The following is a 6,694-nucleotide window of genomic DNA, read 5'->3' on the forward strand; positions in this document are numbered from 1 at the left end:
AATTCTGGTAACTTTCCCAAAATTCTCTGGTTTTCCAGAAAGATTCGGTCTTCCTGCTTTTTCCTTCCCAATCTTTTAATCTGGATTTCTGGAAAACCTGGGAATTTTGGATAAAGCTATCGGAATTTTGCAGCCCTACAAGTGACTGCTAATGTAGATAGGTATGTGACTGGTAATGTAGATAGTGTATGTGACTGGTAATGTAGATAGTGTATGTTGACTGGTAATGTAGATAGTGTATGTGACTGGTAATGTGATAGTGTATGTGACTGGTATTGAACGGAGTGTGATTCATGATGAGCTGTAAAGTGACTCTAACAATGTTCATGTTGACCAGCTACACCGTACAATCACGTGTGCTGTGGACAACAAAAAGCCTGGCACAAACATCTTGGCTACACGTGTACCTGTGTATCTGTGTACCTGTGTCAGTAAGTATAAATATTGCTTTTTGTAATAATAATAATAATAATAATAATAATAATAATAATAATAATAATAATAATAATTTTGGGGTACTTACATTTGTCCTGTTACAAACAAGTGTCTAATGGAAATGTGCTGTTTTGCATATCCCAACTCCCCTGAGACACTCACAGGGGTGGGCTCTCAGCCAGGTGCCCCTGGAGCAATTAGGGTTAAGTGCCTTGTCTCAAGGGCACTGAGACAGATTTTTCAATGTGACAAAATTCACCTTCCTGTTTGAAGCAACAAGTTGTCTTTGGTTAGACGGCAGTTTGCTAATATATAGTATATATATATATATATTACAGTGGGGAAAAAAAGTATTTAGTCGCCACCATTTGTGCAAAATTCTCACTTAAAAAAGATGAGAGAGGCCTGTAATTTTCATCATAGGTACAAGATCAACTATGACAAATAAATTGAGGAAAAAAATCCAGAAAATCATTGTAGGATTTTTAATGAATTTATTTGCAAATTATGGGTGGAAAATAAGTAATTGGTCACCTGCAAACAAGCAAGATTTCTGGCTCTCACAGACCCGTAACTTCTTCTTTCAGAGGCTCCTCTGTCCTCCCATCGTTATCGGTTTAATGGCACCTGTTTGAACTTGTTATCAGTATGAAATACTGTCCACACCTCAAACAGTCCACATCCAAACTTCACAATGGCCAGGACCAAAGAGCTGTCAAGACACCAAAAACAAAATTGTAGACCTCACCAGGCTGGGAAGACTGAATCTGCAATAGGTAAGCAGCTTGGTTTGAAGAAATCAACTGTGGGAGCAATTATTAGGAAATGGAAGACATACAAGACCACTGATAATCTCCCTCGATCTGGGGCTCCACGCAAGATCTCACCCCGTGGGAGTCAAAATGATCACAAGAACGGTGAGCAAAAATCCCAGAACCACACGGGGGGACCTAGTGAATGACCTGCAGAGAGCTGGGACCAAAGTAACAAAGCCAACCATCAGTAACACACTACGCCGCCAGGGACTCAAATCCTGCAGTGCGAGACGTGTCCCCCTGCTTAAGCCGGTACATGTCCAGGCCCGTCTGAAGTTTGCTAGAGTGCATTTGGATGATCCAGAAGAGGATTGGGAGAATGTCATATGGTCAGATGAAACCAAAATATAACTTTTGGTAAAAACTCAACTCGTCATGTTTGGAGGACAAAGAATGCTGAGTTGCATCCAAAGAACACCATACCTACTGCTGTAGCATGGGGTTGGAAACATCATGCTTTGGGGCTGTTTTTCTGCAAAGGGACCAGGACGACTGATCCGTGTAAAGGAAAGAATGAATGGGGCCATGTATCGTGAGATTTTGAGTGAAACCCTCCTTCCATCAGCAAGGGCATTGAAGATGAAACGTGGCTGGGTCTTTCAGCATGACAATGATCCCAAACACCACCGCCCGGGCACGAAGGAGTGAGCTTCGTAAGAAGCATTTCAAGGTCCTGGAGTGGCCTAGCCAGTCTCCAGATCTCAACCCCATAGAAAATCTTTGGAGGGGAGTTGAAAGTCTGTGTTGCCCAGCGACAGCCCCCAAAACATCACTGCTCTAGAGGAGATCTGCATGGAGGAATGGGCCAAAAATACCAGCAACAGTGTGTGAAAACCTTGTGAAGACTTACAGAAAACGTTTGACCTGTGTCATTGCCAACAAAGGGTATATAACAAAGTATTGAGAAACTTTTGTTATTGACCAAATACTTATTTTCCACCATCATATGCCAATAAATTCATAAAAAAATCCTACAATGTGATTTTCCTGGATTTTTTTTTCTCGTTTGTCTGTCATAGTTGACGTGTACCTATGATGAAAATTACAGGCCTCTCTCATCTTTTTTTTAAGTGGGAGAACTTGCACAATTGGTGGCTGACTAAATACTTTTTTCCCCCACTGTATATGCGTAATACATGTTATTGCTGTATGAAGTCAGAGCCTGGAGTTTTATTCTGTAAACTAGGATGTCATCATTCAGATAAAATTATTATTATTTTACAAAGCAAAGGATTTTTCATTCTCTTTGGAGAGGATGTTTAAACTTACAACATATTACAAATATTTATCTTTGGGTCGCTTAACTTACTCATGTAAAAGACTGATGGAGTGGAGCTAATGAAATGTATTCATATAGAGCGCATCAAAAATATTCAGATTACGATTTTACCCTCAAGTTTTCAAATACATTACATAATTTATGGCTTCATAAGTTAAAACTCCTCAACACACATAATCTTTTCACCAATAATATACCATTTTAATTAATTGGTATAAAATGAATGTATAGACATTTTAAAGCAAACTTGCTGTTCATACCACCACACAGTAACATACATGTTACTCTCATCATCACTATGGTAACACGTGTGACTGTGATCACCATGGTAACATAAATGTTCCTGTCCGCTTTTGCTACTCAGTGATGTCCTGTTATATAGTCCTGTTATATAGTCCTGTTAAATAGTCCTGTTAAATAGTCCTGTTAAATAGTACTGTTATATAGTCCTGTTAAATAGTCATGCTAAATAGTCCTGTCAAATAGTCCTGTTATATAGTCCTGTTATATAGTCCTGTTAAATAGTCCTGTTAAATAGTCATGTTAAATAGTCATGCTAAATAGTCCTGTTAAATAGTCCTGTTATATAGTCCTGTTAAATAGTCCTGTTAAATAGTCCTGTTAAATAGTCCTGTTATAAAGTCCTGTTATATAGTCCTAGTTCGAAAACAAACTCAGCTATAAGCCTTATAGAAATACAAAAACTATCCAAAACAAGCTGTCAGCTACAAGTAGCCTGAAGAATTGTATTTTAGGCTGTGGATGATGATACTGGATTATTATAGTACTATGGTATAGTACTATATAGTAGTATTGTAGTACTATGTGGTAATACTTTGGTATTATAATGTCTTCTCCACTGGGTCCGGGTAAACCATAATGGTTCATGTTTGTGTCTCTTGATGCTGAGAAGAGACGAGATCCCTTTGTAGTGTCTGTCTGGTCACAACACATTCCTCCAGACCAGTTCATACTAGTCAGTCCCTTTGTAGTGTCTGTCTGTCTGGTCACAACACATTCCCTCCAGACCAGTTCATACTAGTCAGTCCCTTTGTTTCTTTCATTATTTTTATCTCAGCGTTGATTTCCAGGTGCAGGAGACTGAGACACTGGTGGTTTTAATCAGAACTCCAAAACTCTCTTTTAAAAAAGTTTTGTGCTTTAAAAACCATGACATCAGTTACGTTGTTCAGTTACGTTGTCACACCTACTTTCTTCTTCTTCTTCCTCCTCCTCCCTCCTCCTCCTCCTCCTCCTCCTCCTCCTCCTCCTCTGGTCCTCAGTAGGGTCTCCAGACAGCTTCATCCATGCGCCCCCCAGCAGGGTTGAGTACAGTGGGGGAGTTGCTGTGACTCCCATCCCCCTCCACCGCTCCCTCGCCCCCCCCCTGACTGGGCAGGTTAGGGTTAGCCAGGGAGCTGCCGGTGGAGGCGCTGGTGCAGGGAGGAACCATCCTGGAGGGGGAGCGGTCCCCCCCGGGAACCATGGAGAACTGGTACGACCCAGAGGAGGCTCCATAGTAGAGATAGGGTGTACTGCTGGTTTGGAAGGGTCCACTCTGACTTTGGGCGGAACCGGGGTAGGGAGGGGGCAGGTAGGTGTGATAATGGGCGGAGCCTAGCGACATGGCGGAGGTGACGGGAGGGGTATAGGTGAAGGTGGTGGGGTAGTGCATTCTGGGACTGGAAAACGAGACTCCGTCAGAGAGGGAGACCCGGGAACTGATGATCAAACTGACCCGGGGAACGGACTGAGGTCTGATATGAGAGACAGAGAGAGAGAGAGAGAGAGAGAGAGAGAGAGAGAGAGAGAGAGAGAGAGAGAAGAGCGAGAGAGAAGAGCGAGAGGAGAGAGAGAGAGAGAGAGAGAGAGAGAGAGGGAGAGAGAGAGAGAGAGAGAGAGAGACAGAGAAGGAGACAGAGAGAGGAGACAGAGGGAGAGAGAGAGAGAGGAGAGAGAGAGAGAGAGAGAGAGAGAGAGAGAGAGAGGAGAGAGAGAGAGAGAGAGAGAGAGAGAGGGCCGGAGAGAGAGAGAGGAGAGAGAGAGAGAGAGAGAGAGAGAGAGAGAGAGAGAGAGAGAGAGAGAGAGAGAGAGAGAGAGAGAGAGAGAAAGAGAGATTAATAAACATTCATTTTTCTTTATTGTCCCTTCATAAAGACAACAACATATTTTTTATTTAATTAATTTATTCTCTATTAATGTGGTCCCATTAAGATAAAAAAATATATTTTACAATCTACAGCTGAAGTCGGAAGTTTACATACACTTAGGTTGGAGTCATTAAAACTCGTTTTTCAACCACTCCACAAACTATAGTTTTGGCAAGTCGGTTAGGACATCTACTTTGTGCATGACACAAGTAATTTCTCCAACAATTGTTTACAGACAGATTATTTCACTTATAATTCACTGTGTCACAATTCCAGTGGGTCAGAAGTTTACATACACTAAGTTGACTGTGCCTTTAAACAGCTTGGAAAATTCCAGAAAATGATGTCATGGCTTTAGAAGCTTCTGATAGGCTAATTGACATAATTTGAGTCAATTGGAGGTGTACCTGTGGATGTATTTCAAGGCCTACCTTCAAACTCAGTGCCTCTTTGCTTGACATCATGGGAAAATCAAAAGAAATCAGCCAAGACCTCAGTCTGGTTCATCCTTGGGAGCAATTTCCAAATGCCTGAAGGTACCACGTTCATCTGTACAAACAATAGTACGCAAGTATAAACACCATGGGACCACACAGCCGTCATACCGGTCAGGAAGGAGACGCGTTCTGTCTCCTAGAGATGAACGTACTTTGGTGCAAAAATGGGCCAAAATTCACCCAACTTATTGTGGGGAAGCTTGGGAAGGCTACCCAAACGTTTGACCCAAGTTAAACAATTTAAAGGCAATGCTACCAAATACTAATTGAGTGTATGTAAACTTCTGACCCACTGGGAATGTGATGAAAGAAATAAAAGCTGAAATAAATCATTCTCTATACTATTATTCTGACATTTCACATTCTTAAAATGAAGTGGTGATCCTAACTGACCCTAAAACAGGGAATTCTTACTAGGATTAAATGTCAGAATTGTGAAAAACTGAGTTTAAATGTATTTGGTTAAGGCGTATGTAAACTTCCGACTTCAACTGTATTTTGTAGAGCTGTGCCAAGCCAGCAGCAAACAAGCCCAACTATTAAATAATTTTATTGTATCATTCCAAACCTCAAATGGTAGAGAATGTGCTATTGAACATGTTCAGAGTTTTAACATTCTAAAACAAATACCATGCCTTGAACAAAATGATTGGCTTCTTTATCAGATGTGAGTGAAGCTGTGTTAACTGAACTCGTAACCCAGCAAACCGAGAACATTCCCAGAACATTAGCTAAGATTCCCATTAAGTTCTAGTTAGGGTTTTATCTAACATTATATAATATTAGGATGATGAGATCCCCAAAATATTAAAATAATGTTTTTGACAACAATTTTTTTTTTTTTTTTTTTTTATGTATTAAATGAAATATCCTTGGAATGTTCTCCTAACATTCACTAAAATGTTGTGCACAACATCTGTAACAACCACCACAGAACATTCCCCAAAACTTCTCATTAGGTTTCCAGGAAATGTAGTAACACAATGTACCAGTAATGTTTTCCCAGCAAACCAAAATTGGTTCTGTGAAAGTTCCCAGAACATTCGTTAGGTTGTGGAAAATGTTCTCATAACACATAAACAGTCGTGATGATGATTATACAATATTTGTACAAAACATTCGCCTGATGTTGCAAGAACGTTCCCAGAACATATTTTTCTGTTAATCAAAGGTTCCCAGAATTTTTAATTAGGTTGTGGGAACAATCTGGTGGGAACATCACAAAATACATTTCCTCAAAACACAAAAACTGTCCAGTTGTGCGGATCATTATACAATGTTTCTTTTAGGGTGCAAAAAACAAGAATGTTCCCAGAACATATTGTTATGTTCTTTAAACTTTCCTCAAACATTTATGTAGGTTGTGCAAACATTGTGGGGATATGACAAGAGATAGGTTCCCAAAACAGAAAAAAAACAGTTGTGCTGACGTTCAGATAATGTTTGTATCAGGGTGCACAAATCATTCCTTTGATGTTGCAAGAATGTAGACAGAACATCCATTCTGAGTTCTTTAAA

General features: G+C 40.3%; 1 pseudogene; it reads right to left on the reverse strand.

The window, feature by feature from the left end:
- Window positions 1–3,808: 3,808 nt before the first annotated feature.
- LOC123489740 overlaps window positions 3,809–6,694 on the reverse strand; it is a 20,167-nt pseudogene continuing 17,281 nt past the window's right edge.

This window comes from Coregonus clupeaformis, unplaced genomic scaffold (genome assembly GCF_020615455.1).
Source record: "Coregonus clupeaformis isolate EN_2021a unplaced genomic scaffold, ASM2061545v1 scaf3248, whole genome shotgun sequence".
In the NCBI taxonomy this organism is placed as follows: domain Eukaryota; kingdom Metazoa; phylum Chordata; class Actinopteri; order Salmoniformes; family Salmonidae; genus Coregonus; species Coregonus clupeaformis.